The 16836-nt window shown below is 41.4% G+C and overlaps 1 long non-coding RNA gene across 2 annotated transcripts in view; it reads left to right on the top strand.

Moving 5' to 3' along the window:
* Positions 1-16836, top strand: part of LOC116080627 — a 38448-nt gene that overhangs the window by 3158 nt on the left and 18454 nt on the right. For both annotated transcript variants that reach the window (XR_004114507.1, XR_004114506.1), the window contains exons 2-3: positions 11910-11981; positions 13819-13954. This is a non-coding gene — a long non-coding RNA (uncharacterized LOC116080627). The remainder of the gene's footprint in view (positions 1-11909; positions 11982-13818; positions 13955-16836) is intronic.

The following is a 16836-nucleotide window of genomic DNA, read 5'->3' as shown; positions in this document are numbered from 1 at the left end:
GAAATGTAGCCCTGAGTCAAAAGCACGCACGCATCCCTGCCTCTGCCAGCCAGCCAGCCAGAAGTTACTGCATCCTTACTTGGCCATTAGTTGTTGCTCCGTGGCTGCAGTGCCAAGGCTAGGGTGGGTGCAGTTAATTTTGAAAGTGCCGAATTATACCATCTCCGCATTTGATAGAACAGGTAAAGCTTGGACAACTATAGAGCCTATCTGCTTCATACTGAAATCAAATAGAAAAAAAATCCATTGGAAATACTTAATGACAACAAGAAACTCACTCTTCCATAACCTATCAATGCAGTACTCGATGGGGATAAAGAGACAACATCTGATATCTGTGGTGTTATCCAACCACCTTAGAATTAACCCTTCTTGTAGGAAACCTTTCAAACAAGGAAAGTGCCACAGCAACACAAAATTAATTTAAAAAAAATATCTTGGCATGGCTTGCCACTCAGGTTCTATGGCTTGTGTGACTCTGAAGTTGGGAGCCTATTGATATGTGGGTTTTTTGTTTTTTGTTTTTGTTTGTTTGTTTGTTTGTTTTGTTTTTTGGCTTTTTTTTTCATCCTGGAAAAGCCAGGAAAGAGGAGAGAGGACTGGAAAGAAGCTAAGCAGAGAGTTGAGAAGATCTGTGCCTGGCAAAAGAGTGTGCTTCTGTCCCCAGTTGTGACATCTGAGAGGTGCTAGATACAGTGAGTGGGCCCAAGTGTTGTGGTGAAGTGGATCAATGCTGGGTAGGGGGTGTGTGGTTTAAGGGTTAATGATGGTGGGGCTGGTCTGGGGATAACTGGGAGGAGCTGCACGTATGGTGTGTGAGCTTTGGGCCATAACACAATGGTAACGTAATTATCTGGCTGAAATGTGTTCAAATGGCAAGAAGTTGCAAAACAGATAGGTCTTCCAGAGAGGAGAGGGTGCTGGTTACAGAGGCCTGCAGCCATCATCCTTTTTTTTTTCTTCAATCCATTTTAAACAAGAGGATCTAGTGAGTGATTCCAATTCAATACACATAATCAGTTTGCAAGTCTTATTTCCATTTGAAAACAGGGCCATTTGCAATCATAAGAGCCGGACACAGAGCGCATTAGGAGCAGATGATGGGCGACAGAATCTGTAGGCAAGGACTAAATATTTTCTTCTAGTCTCAGCCCTGTGCATCTTTAGTCCCAGTGTATCACCTGTGAGGCTTGCGGGTTTCTAGTCCCCGTGTAACGTGAATGAAATGTCCCTGATGGATATATAACTTACTTGCTTAAAAAATCGGGATTCTGTGATCAGGAAGGAGGAAAAATGGCCAGAAAGATTCCATGTTCATTGTGGTCCTCCACACTGATTACCTCTCGGTAACACCAGTGTTTTTAAAATGGTGTTTTAAAAATAGTGCCTAGGACTAAATAAATACACTTGAGCCATGCAGCCCTCTACTTTGGGTAGTATACTAACCTCAGACTTAGAGCAGAGGTGCACAGCCTGGAAGAAACCCTGGGGACAACTTGGCGACCTTGCAATTCCACAGCTCAAGACATGGGGGCCCCCTGCGGCCTGATGGCTCCAAATTGGTTGTCGGGGGTCTCATTGAAAAGTATGGGATCTTGAAATCTCAGAGCTGAGGTACAATCTTTCATTCAGAACCGAGACAAGCGGCTGCCACCAGCCTCCTGGGCTTTCTGCCCACTCATCTCTCCTTCCAACCCCTGCCCAAGCCGCTGCTGCAGCACCTAATCCACAGCCTCACTTCCCAGCTCACCACCTGCCCCACCAAGTGGGTGACTGTCCATCCAGCTGTGGGTCTCAATTTTTGTTGCTCCAGCCAGGGGACTCCAAGATACCCCTTCTGCGCGCCTCTAGAAACCATGTATGCACCCCTGGTGTGAGCAAGAATAGAAGCTCAGATGAATTCTGAATCCCAGAATATATAAATATTAATTCATTGGGTCGGGATACTGATCCAAGAGTTTAACCTGGAAAGAATTAAATAACTACAGCAGCAGTAGCATCAATCAACGACAACAAAACTTTTAAAAAACCCAAATGAGGGGGTGGGGTTGGGGTAGTGGGAGGGTAGTGGGTGGGGTGGAGAGATGGCTCAGCTGTTAACAGCACTAGCTGTTCTCTCTGAGGACCCAGGTTCGATTCCCAGCATCCACATGGCAGCTCATGCCTGTCACTGGTTTCAGGGAATCCCACTATCTCACACAGACATAGTTGCAGGCAAAATACCAGTGCATATAAAATAAAAATAAATACACCATTAAAACTTTACAAAAGAGAAATCCAAACCAAAGGATACCACAGCCATTTTGATGGGGGAGCAAAAGACAGTTCAATTTTTTTTTCTCAAATAACAATACCTAACTTTCTAGCAGTCTGAAACTCTAGTAATGGAATGTACTTCTTGTGTACCTCATTTTAATTTCAAATGGAGGATAAATTGTGAATCTCAGATTGGTGTTTCTTAAACAAGTTAGTTTTAGAATTCTTTGTAAAGTGTTTCCTCACTGGGGAGATCTCAGGAGAACCAATAGACAGAGTAGTAATAGGGGAGGATTTCTGTTTTGCTCAATTTTCTGCAAAACTATTCTAAAATCAGAAATGAAAAAGACCCCAGTATTCTCTTTAACAGGCACCAAAGACAAGGACCACAAGAATCTAAAGACCCTACCACCCTCATACCACCTCCACCATCCCCAGAGCTCTCTATTTTTTTCTCCCCAGAACCTACCCTATGGATACAATTGTCTAGGGGCACAGTCCACTTTGGGAGGAGGGGTGAGGGAGAAGGTAAGCCTGCTCCGCAGGAAGGGCTCAGACTCCCCACTTCTGCAACCTGGGAGGACAGAGATCCTACGACCTGAAGGAGGTGAGTGTGAAGTTGGGATCAGCAGAACCCAGCCTAGTCTTTTCTGTCCTGGGACAGAGCAGAGAGTGGATTTGGCTGGGTGGTACATAGGAGCATGGTAACAGGGCCACAGAGAGCCAGAGTAGGCTCCTGGGACAGGAAGCTGCAGCGACACAAGAGCTTCACAAGCTCACAGCAAACAACAGCTACTCTAGAAGTGGAGGCTGATGTGTGCTTATCCCTTTTTGGGGGGCTAAAGGTATCAGGATCAGGGACTTCTAGGCCAAGTCTTTAGATGTAGACCTTGAGGGAGGAAATCTTGGCCTGCCTTTCCCAGAAGTCCCAAGGACCACCAGCAGGTGCACCTTAATTCTTGTAGTCAGATGTGACGTTTCCCTCCTGTCCCCTTTACGCTCCATTTCGTCATTTCCTTGCCTGTTTTACTTGCTTCTTTATCTAATTCCAAACTCAGAGCTGCAGTCTTATTCTGTAGGCAACTGGATGTCATTTTCTTAATGCCACCACTAAAAGGAAAAGCAGATAAAGTGGATGGGGTAAACTGTAAGGAATAAAAGCCAGGAAGGTATACTGGGGAGGGCACTGGGGAGTAAGAAGACCAAAGAGTATCCAATATCTGCCTGTCAGGGGACATTGCAAGAAACACGACAGGGAAAGCCAAGAGGGCCGGCTAAAGAAATCCCATTAATACCAGGAACGGGGGAGGGAGGAAAGCATGAGGCAAGCCTAGGCTGTGCCCAGATAATGCCAAGTGGAGGTGGGGGCACATCTGTCTGGAATAGTCTTAGAGGGAAGGAGCAACTCTAGAAGATACTGCCAGGGCTCAAGAATGGAAACCATCTTGTCAGGGCAAATCAAAGAAGCCTGGGTTTCAACCCCAAGCCCACCCCTTCTAGGCCATCTTGCTAATCCCACTTGACAACACTGTACTCTGTCCACCAAAGAGGTACAAATTAGTGGGAGCCTGGAGGCAAAGGATGCAGTTATGGGGAGAGATGACAGTAGATTCTTTCTAAAATAAAACAAAACAAAACCCCATTTTTTTTTCAAAGAAAAAGAGAGAGAGAGAGAGAGAGAGAGAGAGAGAGAGAGAGAGAGAGAGAGAGAGAGAGAGAGAGAGAGAAAGTGGCTTCTGGAAACTTCTGTGGAAGCAAACAAACTTTCTTGGAAACGTGTGTCCCATTACACCCCTTCCTAGTTGGGAGGCATGCTTTTGAACAGACTTGAACCCTTTCAGCTCCTGCAAGCCTGGCCTAGAGAGAACCCTCTTGTGAAGGGCGCTCCCCCCCCACCCCCCCACCCCCCGTCTAGGAACAGGGTGGGAAGATCGCCTGAGTCTGAGACAGAATACCACCTCATAGCCTTCACTTCGGAGTCCTAAGTTTCCCAAGGTGGAAGACCTTGATCCTCTGGGGGCGGTGTTTTGGCAGAGGCTGACCCCCACCCCAAAACAAAGCAGTTAACCAAACAATAATGACAACAAAAATAGCGGGCTAGGGCCAGCTGGCTAGGCGGGGCGCACATAGTCTTTGAGCCCAAAGACTGTTCGGGCCTACTGGGAGGGTTCTATCCAGCTACAAGGAAGTCCCCACCCCACTTCGGCCCCCTTAGGGGGCATCTCTGGAGCGCTGGGGCACCCGGACCCTTTCTATTTTAAGGGTCACACACGCTGTGAAGTATTTTAGCTGCATCACAACCTTTTAAATACCCCAGCATGACACTGACTGCCTGAATAAGGACCTCATTTGGGTGGTGACCGGCCGAAGTGCTCATTTGAGACGCTTGGGCGGCTGTGAAGCACCGGTCGCTCTGCGCCGGCGGGGCCAGCAGGGTGAGGTCTCCGGGAGGGATCGCGGCGGTGCCGGCCGATCTGGGAAGGAGGGAGGTGGTCCAGGCTGCGGGCCGTCGGCGCCCTTCGCTCAGCTCCAGTGGCTTGAGGTCGTGCGAGTCCAGAACTCAGGCTGGGGCGGCTCGGCCGTCGGGCTTTTCCGTGGAATAACCAGGCTCTGCGGGAACGCCACCTGACCGGAGTGCAGGCGGCTCACATTGTCTCCCCTGTTCCTAGTCTTTGACAATTTTTGGAAGCAAAGATTTCCTTCCATCTTTGGGGCGAATTTGTTCCATCTCTCCTAAATTCAGAAACGGAGTCTTCAAACGTCTTAATGTGTGTTTATTTATTTATTTATTTTTAGCGTTCAAATGAATGCGAAGCCACGGATCGAATCCTGTCACTCATTTGGGGTTAGCGTCTCCCGATATTTCACACGGAAAACAAAACTTGGGTCTCTCTTATTTGTAGTTGTCCTTAACCTTTACAGCAACTGCTGTAGATGCTGCTCTGTCCATTCTCTAATAGATTTTACCAGGGACGGGTGACAGAGAACTGATTTCTTTTCTATTAGGGTTTAGCACATCTTTGTTGAAGGCCTTAGAACGACCAGGGATTAGATTTGCATCTCTTAGACGCCCTGTGTGGTCTTTGTGCGAAGCTTGTAACTGTTAAAAATGACTTGTTAGGAAGCGTGTGGGCTCTCAGCGCTCTCCTTTTGACAGAAGGATTGAGAAATTCAGATTGGCCCTGTAGGATTTAGCCTGCAGATTCCACCTGAACCCTAAGCAATTAGACCTTAATCTCACTGCAATCATATTTGAGTTAGGATTTGTTGCACTTTGTTTACTTCAATTAAAAGCAGTGGAATAATTTTTTTTCCAGCGTCTAAAGTGAAATCTTCAAGAATAATACCTCAGGACTTCTTAGAAACGGTTTTGGTGGCGATGGGGGATTTTCTTGTGAGCTTTCTTTCTGGCCCTCTTGCCCGTCCCCTCCCCCATTTAAATTATTCTTCTCCTGTTGCTCGCTGTAGTTGCGATCATCTTTCCAGGGGTTGAATTCAGGTCGAGACGGACATCGTCCAAAGGATCCCAGCAGAGAGGGTCGCCCTTCCCCAGAGAGCACAGCACGCGGGGGTGGGGGAGGTCCCAACCAGGGCGCCTACTCCCAGCTCCACGTGGAGCTTCCTCGCTGGTGCGCGCCAGAAGGCTGCTGCCTGCGTAGGCTCCGGGCCGTGGACACCCACCCGGTACCGCGCCAGTCCTCTTGCGGTGGATCAGGGCACCGTCAGCATAGCACAGGACGGTGCAGGACCGGTTCTCACAGTCCCGGAGCCTAGTGGGCTGTTGTCTTCAGGCTAGCCCGGCTCCCTCTGAGGGTCGGATGGGGTGGGGCAATCCTCTTTGCTTGGGATTTGGGCTTAGCTTCCGGACTAAGGCTGTGCTGCCCGTCAGTTGGCCAGCACCGGGTCTTACTTGGCCAGGTCCTTTTCGGCACCGGTACCGGCCAGGCTGGCTTCTGCCCTCGGTCTCCCTAAAGCCAACGATTCTCAAACATGGAGCTAGCCTCTCTGGTCTAATTGCCGCGCTCCAGAAGCTCAAAGCCAGGCCTGTCTCGGTGATGCCTCATACCAGGCTGAGGGGGGTTGGTTACTCAACCTTCCGGATCTGGGCCATTTAGTCCTTAGGCCGCTCCAAGGGGGGTAGCCTGTAGTTATTGTCAAGTCAGCAGAAACCCGGATCTGTTGGGGAGTTTATTACCTTCATTGTTTAATCTAGTAAGACTGCCACTTTGAATTGTTCAGAGTATTTCTTCACTTGGGAGATAGCAAGGACTCAGACTTCTCCCGCGTTGCTTCACAACTTACCGCTCTTAGTTCATTTGATTCTCTTTACTAAATTACCGTTCCCAGCTAATGCTAAAGACAACCAATACAGAAAGTAAACGCGAGGACTTCTAACAAGGAGTGCTCCAATATCATTTATTTTTTGATCCGAAAGAGGACCGCACCACTTTTAAAAGCCACTCTTTAACTTTTAAATAGTTCTTTTGTGACTACTTGCTCAGGGAGGAGATCTTAATTTTTTTCCCTTTGTTTTTTGAGTCCATCAGAACGAAAAGAGAAAGCTAACTGCGACTGTGACTGAAATTCTTTAAGCGAGGAGGAAATACTTGCTGATACCAAGTGCTAAGTACTAAGTGTAGAGCAGTGGTTTTAGAAAGCAATTCTAATTTAGGGCAATTGTTACTGCTAGTTACTATGAACATCATTAAGAATGTTTGGGCATCCAAAATTAATTCAGAAAATTCTTTTCTGAGCTTGAATGTGGAAGACAGAATATAGTTTAAGAGAAAGAGGGGAAGGGAGCAAGGCTATAGTGATAATCTGTCTAAAATCTACCAAGAGGAATCTTGATGGACTACTGAGTGAGGATCCCAGCTTTTACCCCGCTCTGTGTGTAGTTTAGTGCACCCTTTCATTTGTGAATAGGATCTGTATCAAAACCCTAGTGTGACCATGACAATTGGGTAATCACACACAAGGCATCTTTGCTAATGGAGAGATTCTGTAAATATGTTTCTAGTGAATACAGAGATAACAGTCACAGTGAAAGGGTCAGGTGCCACAAATCATAGATTACTCTGCCAAGGGTTGCCACCCATCTGAGGTTTGGAAGGACATTAACTGCCTTTGCATTCCCAGAATACTCTCCTCCGTTGGTGATTTCGCTTACTTGACCCTACTTCTGTTATTAAAAAGCTGGCAGGCACAATCAAGGGCAAGCAGGTTGGCTACCTACCCTTCTGGCAGCTCTCCAATAGTCCCATTTAGCTGCCCCGGCGACAGGCAGAGGAGTGAGTCATCACTCACGTAATCCTGAAGTAGCATCTAGAAGGTACCAGGAAAATTCTAGTGGCCATTCGTAGGTCCCCATTCAGCTCAGCTTCTATATCTTCCACCTCAAATTTGGAACAGGCCCCTGGGGGAATTCATTCCTAGGAAGGACAGGGAGAGAAATGACAAGAAGTGACTTAGAAAAAGAAATTTCTAAACAGTTCCTTGAGAAAGTAAGTTGTGTCTTTCTAGAGAGCCTCCGTATTAAAAAGTACCATAGAAGCAGGATTACTGATGGGAACAGAACCCAGGAATTCCCCTTGATATGCAGCAGTGAATACCCGAGGAGAAAAATCAAGTGCTGTCAATAAAATTTGGAGGAGTGCTACTTCATGTCAGTTGAACCAATTTCTGGCTTACAGCATTTGCTTTAATAATGGTTTTGTTTTTTTCCCCCTTCTTTTTTTCTCCCCTAAATCCATTAGAGATTAGGCACTGAACTTTCAAAGAAATGTGCAATTGGGATTATATCAAAAGTTTTTTTTTTCCTGGCTCAGGTTTAACAAGCTAGTATTTGGCATACCAGAGGTTTTGTAAAATCAGAATCCATTTCTTTCAAATATCAGTGCTCTGTACAAGAGGCTACAACATGTAGGATACACCAAGAGAGAGTTCTGCAGGAGAAAAATGGCTGCACAGGTCTTCCTGATGCAGAGGAGAGATTCTTTTCTCATAGGCTTATTTTGGAAGTGGTTTGGGGAGGGGACCTCAACTCAGGTATTACCACCAAAGGAAAAACCATAAGTTACTAGTAGGCACCAAGACAATTCCATGGGCTTCAATGAACTTTTCTCCAGGGTACAGGTAGGCATGACAGAGCTTTTAACACTTTTGAACAGAAAAGAAAGGTACAGTTCACTGAAATGTGAGTGTTCAGGAGAGCTAGCAAAATGTATCCCTTAAAGAAGATTTCTAGTATTCTAAGCTGGTCTCTAGATGTAAAATGTTAAAAAAAATTAAAAAATTAAAAACCTCCAAATTTAATTTTCCAAAATTATGTTATCACATTAGTATACTCTTAACAGAGATAGACATTTGTCATCTACATTACCAAAGGAGGAAAATATTTTAAAACCAGATGACAGATATATGCTTTATAATTTAAACGATACTGAATGATGAACAATCTTCCATGTTCATTAAGCAAAAAAGGAGAGAGAATGTCTGTAAAAGTGAATAAAACGGGCTTTTATTGAACAAATATGCCTAACCCCCCATTTTATTAGCTGATAATACAAATCATTACTGGCTCTTGTGCTGAGAGTCATTTTAATGTAATGAATTCATTTTAGAGTCTTAATAAAGCAGGGGCTGAAGTCCTTTTGTGATTTTGGGAGGAACTTTCAAGTGGCCACACCCAAGCTGAAGATGTATGTCTTTCTTGCTTATTAAGTTATGAAGCAGAAACTTTTGCTCAGGCACATTTTCCAGCTTTCCTAACACCCTGTCACCCTATCCTTTCAAGATAACAGAGAACAAAGGGCAAGAAGGAACCCTAAACCTGTGTGACTTAGGTGGTCACATTCCATATCCACAAATTAAAAGTATAAAACAACCAGACATAATTCTTGTTCATGTGTTTGCTGATTATACCTCGGATAGTACCTGATTCACTTGTTGAACACTTTCTTACTCAATTCATGAAACTCAATTCATGAAATATCCTTATTATTTCTCTTGTAATTCTTTTCTTCTTATTCTTCTTTTTCCTTCTTCCTCCTCTTCTTTCTCCTCCTATTCCTTCCTCCTCCTTCACCTCTTCTTCTTCCTCTTTCCTCCTCCTCCACCCCTTCCTGCTCTTTTTTATTCTAATTTTGAGACAGGGTCTCAGTATGGAGTCCTGGCTATCCTAGAACTCTCAATGAAGGTCAGGTTAATCTCAAAGTTATAGAGTGTCTCTGCTTCTCCAGTGTGGGGACTAATGACATGCACCACTATGCCGGGCTGTGGTATTTTCTTCTTTTAATATTAACAAAACAAATAAAAATTTAGGTAGTTTTGATAAGCAAACAAACAAGACAAGAAAAAAAGTCCATCTTTTGCCAGTTGCTAAGAGAAATCTGGTATGTTCTTAGTTGAATTATGACTGGCATGATACTGTTTTGTTTGAAACACTCAAAAATTTCAGATGTAACACAACAAGTATTTAAAAAAAGAAATAACTTGAAAACATTAATCTTTTATTACATTTTAGATGTAAACTCACCACAGAACATCCATCATTTAAGACCTTACCATCCTAAAGAATGACCTTCTTCTGAAGCAACAAAGCTCACAAACACTGTTCCTCTTTATCAGATAAATTTGGAAACTGATTGGCATGGCCTTATCAATTAAAAAAATTTAAAAAAAGTGCTGGTGTTTATTCACAATCCCACATGGGGCTGCTTTTAGGAAGGTGGTCCAGTGACCACAGTGATGGTCCACTGCACTGTGTTCCCAACCTCCATCCCTCCTTGAGTGCTCTTTACAGCTTAGTGTGTGTAGCTTGGGGCACAGTGGAATCAATGGAGTGAATGGTGGTGGGGATCCTGAGTTTAGAAGGTAGCCTTAGGCCTGTGCCTTCTCTTAGCCCAAAGAGCTACTGGATGGCCTCTTCATTGATTTGGAGGCCTGGACAAGATTCTTTACAGTTTTGAAGGGTGAGTATGAGGCTGTCATTTCATGCCATCATTCACTGATGAATACGAGAGAATCATTTCAAGTGGAAAATATATGTTCAAATACCAAGCACATCCCTAGCCTCCCTAAGCAGTCTGTCCTAGCCGACATCTATATCTGGGCAGTGATTACTCACCGAGAAGGACAATACTGGAAAGAGGAAACTGCAATAGTGACAGTACCCCAGGAAAACCAAATCTTACCTCTGCATTCCGGTTGGTTTAAGCCCTCAAAATACAGGTAGTGACATCTAAACAAACATTTACAGGTTTCACAGATTCCAAGTAGTCTTTCAACCGGTCTCCCCAGTAAGACACGGAGGTAGTGGTACAGTTGTGTACTCTCAGCACTTGGTAGGTTGAGGAAGGAGGGTCAGCAGTTCAGGGTCAAGCTCAGCAACTTAATGAGTTCAAGGCCTGGGCTTTAAGAGACTTGTCTTTTAAACCAACCAACCAAAATTAAAAAAATAAATGGAGCCACCAAAAGAAATCTCTTTACCAATGTGTAAGAACAAACAGCGACTTTAAAAAAAAAAAATCAAGAATTCACCTCTTCAGTCACTTGAAGGAAGGAGTTGGTATTTGCAGACCTGATATCAAAGTCAATTCACTACCATGGGAGGGAGATTTAAGAGTTCTACTTGGGAGAAGTGGTTGGTAAAAATCTCAAACCAAGTTGCTTCAAATATCCTGTTGATGAAACACCCAATTTAGAGGTTATAATAGAAAATCTAGGGATATCATCCCAAGGCTAAGATGTTGTCATAAAAAAATTCAGAAGTCTAGGTATTGACTCATTTATTCAGTCAACATATGCTTACCCAGTCAAAGTGCCAAACATGGAGGGAAAGCTAGATCTTTGATCTCAAAGACACTATGTGGGTGATGTAGGAGAAGAATAACTGAGTGGGTATGTCTATTTCTGTAATGGAAGACTAGTATAGTTCCAGAAAGAAGGCTATAGAAGCCAACTGACTTGTGTGGTCATTTAAAGGTTTAGTATTTGAAAGACTTTGGGGGAAGTTGCTGTATCTCCCTGAGCCAACATTGGATCCCTCCTAATCTTTACTTCTTACTTCACCTTAGTGCTTTTTTTTAAAAAATTTACTTAGATGTTTTTAAAAAACAGTTTTAAGGATAGAAGCTTTTCAGAGATTACCCCTCAATTCTTATTTCTCCATGTTTAACTCACGGAGCCTTCGTTCAGGAAGGCTGCTGGTTTTTTTGGAGCAGTGGCCCCACGGATCATGCTGTATCCACGGATGAACAAATGCAGGAGTAGTATTTTGTCACTTTTATGTCTACTCAGCTAAATGGACAATTTAAGCTCTAATATTTCAGCCCAAAATGATTCTGTTTGACTCAGTCTCAGAAAAGGTAGTAGCATACAAAATTATAGCACTCACAGAGGCAAAAAGTCTGCTACTTCTAATAATAGCTCCTCATTTTAACTTGTGTATGCCTTTGGAAACTTCCTGTTACTTACTGTCTTTCTCCCCCTCCTCTTGATTAAAGGCTGTTTGCCTTAGTCATATCTCTCCTAGCACTCTTGGAGCTTCATGCGGTTTGTACCTACAAAACATTGCAGCAGAACCATTACTATGCTTCAGAGACATGCAGGGGGCCCAGGGCAAATCAAAAAAAAATTTTTTTTTAATGCAGAACATGTGCGAAGTTGATGAAAATTCATGACATCTCTATCAGGGCTGTTTCAGCTTAAGTCATCAGAGAAAGGTGAGTGCAAAGAATTTCATTTAATATTTTAAATTCTGGAATCTTTCCCATCGCAAAGAATCCATGCAACTATGTTTTGGCTCTGCACTGTTTAGTTACTCTGACTTCAAAAAAGTAAAGGAAAAAATCGCAGTTCACAATTGTCTTTTAGAACTCCTCATTTACAGCACTGCTCAGATATTCAACCTTTAAAGAGGAAAAGAAATGTTGTTTGAGAATATAGTCACCAAATGCAAATATGCAAAATATATTCGAGTACCATTAAGATTTATTACTGTCTTTAAAGTATAGAAATTTCTTCAAATTTATCTTTTAAAATAGAAAATAAAATATTCAAGAAACTCTTAGGAAATAAGAAAGCCAAAGGCTGCAGATATAGTGATCAGCTGTTATTAAGTAAAAATCTATTGAAAGCCAAATAAAAGGCATTGTGTAGTGAGTTCCCGACTAAAACTGGGAAAACAAGAGCATCCCAGTTAATTAGAACCAATCAACGGGATGCTTTGCAACACCTTTCACACCAGTGCAACATCTGATCTCCATAGTCTACATTTCCCACAGTTTTGTAGCTAGAAGGATGGGGAGAAAATATTTGACTCATTACACTCCACGACACAGTTGAATTTCACTTTCTTTTAATTCTTTTAAAATAACTGTTATGGAAATAAGATCTTGAAAAAAAAATCCCACAAATGTTATTTTATGTGTGCTTTAGGATAATTTGACTTAAATTTTGTATTAATTTTATAAGTAGTTTGTGGGGGAGAAACACACCCATTTTAAAAATAAAATTTAGGCCATAAATTTGAGTTATTAAATACTTTTTGTATAACTACTAAGCAGTGAAGAAGAACTGAGCCTTTCTTGAGTCACTTGAGTACAGGGATATTATGAATGATTGATATGTTGCAAATAAGTATCATGTTACATTTGTTCTTGAATTAACACAATACTGAACTAAGTTAGCTATGTAACATCAACATTGCACATTATCTTTAAAAGAACACACAGGACTGAACACTACCCCGTTTTCACAACTCATTCAGTGCTTGCTTCTACCCCAGAGCACATTAAGTTTAAGTTGGTTTATTATTCTCAGGAAAAAAACATCGCCAGGAGAATAATACTGCTTTTAGACTATTTTCATGAAGTTCACAGTGTGTTTATTGTAAACAATATTTGCTTTCTTTTTCCTTTTAAAATTTTTGCTATGTAGCCCACATCAAAAAAAAAATCTGCGTTTTTGTTATTATTGTTAGTCATTCAATAGGAAAGGTAGAATGTTGTGAACTGCCAAGGTGCTTCAGAACATTTTAAAAATGACATACGAAAAAATATGCACACGTTTTGACAATAGCTAGTTGTCAAGTTTTGCCCTCTTTAAAAAGCTAATTTGTGAATGGCTAGCCTTTTTTGGAGGCAAAACTAGGCATAAAACTGGTGCTGTAGATATAAATGAGCCGTCTTAGGTAGGCGCCCATGTTCCAGTCCCCAGTATTTATTAAAGCACTGCTTGTCATTGCAAATGCTCTCAGACTCTGCAGCCATCTCCTGGTAGATTGAAACATGCTTTGGAGGAAAGCTAAAGCTGTCTTGTGTGGGCTGTTTAGTTTTTATTTATTTTGCTCTGGTCTGCATATTGTCTTCTCCTACAGCATTATAAGATGTGGCTTTTCCCTCTACCTCATACTCAGATCTCAAAAAATAAAATAAGGAAAAGTAAAAGGCCTTTGCTAAATATTCCCTTTCTTAAAAACTCATATGCTCATAGAAAGAGCAAGTTTAGAGAACCCTCTTCTCTCTAGTACTAAATGGTTTCTTTCTCCTCTTTGCACAGATTTATCCCCCAGCACAGCAAGAGGGGATGCCTGTGACCCTTTTCAAACTCACCCTTCACTCTGCTTTATGGAGACCATCAGCCACAGAACCAATATTTTAGTTTGGATATGCATTTCACAATTAATAATAAAAAGGTACGTTGGGATATGATTTCCTTTTCCTTCTAAGCACACAGTCTCTCTTGCATTTAAGTCAAGATGGCTGTGTTTGTCCTCCAGGGATAGCTGTAAATGCTGTTCCCACACAAACTGCTTTCTAACTGAAAACCCACACTTTGATTTGTAGGAATTGGGATAATCATGGTCTAAAATGTGCATTACAAAACTCTGCTTATCTCTTAAAAAATCAGTATTTCTTAAAGCAAACAATTTAAGTAGAAAAGTCATTTGATAAAAATAATTGGTTCAGTTGAGACAGGGCTCACATTCTTCTGCCAGATAATGCTTCAGTGGCGACTCTAACCTCAGTGGTATTCATTAGACACAATTCTCATTCAGCTTTAAGTCCTGGGGCAGGGGGAGTGGATTAGTTTAAAAATAATTTTAAAGAAGTAAACAAATGCAGGAGTAGGGTAGAATAAAAATCTCTATCACATTGACTTTATGTAATTTAGCTCCTCAAAATTTTTCTCAAGGGGCAGGAGTGTCATGTGTTTAATGTCAGGACAAGGATGCCTTTTAAACTGGAGAACTTAAAGAAAAGAAGTTTGCTTAGCAGATGGCAAGTTAACTGAGCCATAAAAATGATCCAGATTACAATATCAGGAAAGAATCTAAAATCTCAGGAACTTTAGAACTCATGTTATACTAGTCTTTAATAAATAGCACCTTTGGAAATATAGTAAAGCTGTTACGAGCAACTTCTGGGACTCACAAGTCCATGTTTTTTTTTTCTTTTTCTTTTCTTTTTTTTGTTTTTGTTTTTGTTTTGTTTTCTTAACTGGGGGAATTAGGAAAAATTACATACTTTTAGATTGTCTCCAGGCAGTGGTCCTATATAGATGGTATATCTTTAAAACAAAAGCTTATAGACAGATTAATTAGCAACTATATTGTTATGATTACTATTGTTTGATTTGGTTAATAGCCAACCAATATAAAATGGATATAAAAAAGTGCAGATTCTTAGCAATATCACAAAATATAGTTTAAATAGTTCAACATTTAATTAAAAAGCCCCTTGCACATGATTCATTAATATTCAGTCATCTCTCTTCAGACTTACATGCATTTAAATTTTACAGATCAGCTGATGTTTTTAGCTACATATTAGATCAAGGTGAAGATAGTATGTGGCAAGCTAGCTGAGTTCATGACATTTAACACGATTTTTAGTAGTTCTGGTTTAGATGTAATGCTATAGTCAATTTGCTAAAGTTGCAAACATTTTTATTGAAACATCCTAGTATTGAAAACAATACCACAGTGCTGATAAATATTCACTTTCTTGGCTACTTTATCCTACACATTTTAATCTCTTTAGAAGCATAATTATGCATTATTTTTAAAGGGACAAGAAAATAAATGTAGTTAGGACCCAAAGTAATCCTTTTACTCCAGTGAAAGAAAATTCAAACCCCTTGGTAGGACCTTGAGCTCCTTACTCAGGTTCAGTATAGCTATCTTGTATATAAAGTGAGTTGACAAAATTAACTAGTGAACACAAAGCAAAATGAGAAATCAACGGAGAGAACAGCCAAGCAGGAACAAGGAAGAGTCTCAGGAAATGATATTTTCCCATCAGTGGATAGGCATGCATACATTAAAGGTATAAAAGGCAGCAGGGGAAGAAACAAAAGCTGAACGCGAAGGATCCTGCGAGTCTGAATTAACAAATGGGGGAAAAATGAAATCATTCTCCTTAAACTTGCTCACCAATAAAAGGAGAACCGCCTTTGTTAAATATGCTTGGTGTGATTATCAAGCAAAATTTTTTTTCTCCCAGACATCTATGAATAAAACATGCAGTTTGAGCATTAGGTAAACAAACAATAAATGGATGAGTTCAGTTGCAACATAACAACATTTTATTTAGAAAACATATATAATCATATTTGTATTGGCAATCCAAATTTAATGACTTCACTCAGTAAAGGCAAAATGCCTTACAAAAACCAGCTACTGTTTAAGGGTTGCTTATTCTCTGGCCTCTTTTCCCCCTTGTTTTCCCAAGGAGATTTTAAAGGTCTTTGCTGAACTATACATATAGGAAGTCTGGTTATTTTGGAGATTTTTCTTTTAAATTATCTTAATTGTAGTTTACACATGCTGCCAAACAAACAAACGAACAAACAACAACAAAAACCCCATACATTTCCAGATCAGAAGAGGAAATGTTTCTAGTCGGTGTAGTTTGGGTTGATTGAGACAAAACTGCAGCTGAATAGCACTCTTTGGCTTATTAGCCATTTCATTAACACATCTGTAAAATATGAATGAGAAGGAACAATTTACAATAAGGAAGGCAAACAACAGAATGAATTTCCTCTGTTGGTGTTTTATAAGACTGTTAAACAGAAAGCAGAGGGAAGAACTCTCTTTAGACGATATCACTTAATTAAGTAAAGCGTCGTAATCAGGGTCCCCTCCAATTGTAATGACTGTAGGGAGTCAAGTACATCTCTGTCTATATTAGAGTATCTAACTGCCATGATTTATTGATATTTATTTTAGGAGTACAACACAAAAGCAATAAAACAGCAGAGGCGGGGGAGAGGGAGTGCGCCCTTGCTTTCTGAGGTGCAACAAGAACACTTTGAAAACATTCCTAATTTTCTTGAGAGAGAGGTTTTGCTTTTTAAAATCAGAGCACACCGCTCGAGAAAGGTGTTACTTTCCCCGCATTTGATTTTTTTTTTCCACGTGTTCGCTGCAACATTTCTTTGTCCATTGGGTGAATCATTGATTCATTTTCTTCACTGCAAGAATCGCTGCAAATGAGTGGATGGGCACCTGCTGTTTTCTGCAGTGACATTACTGGATTGCCTTCTACAGTGATGTCAGGCTTAAAAGAGGCT

This window comes from Mastomys coucha, unplaced genomic scaffold (assembly GCF_008632895.1).
Source record: "Mastomys coucha isolate ucsf_1 unplaced genomic scaffold, UCSF_Mcou_1 pScaffold6, whole genome shotgun sequence".
NCBI lineage: Eukaryota > Metazoa > Chordata > Mammalia > Rodentia > Muridae > Mastomys > Mastomys coucha.
Note: the sequence above shows the minus strand (reverse complement) of the source record. Positions and strands in the feature narration are given on the sequence as shown.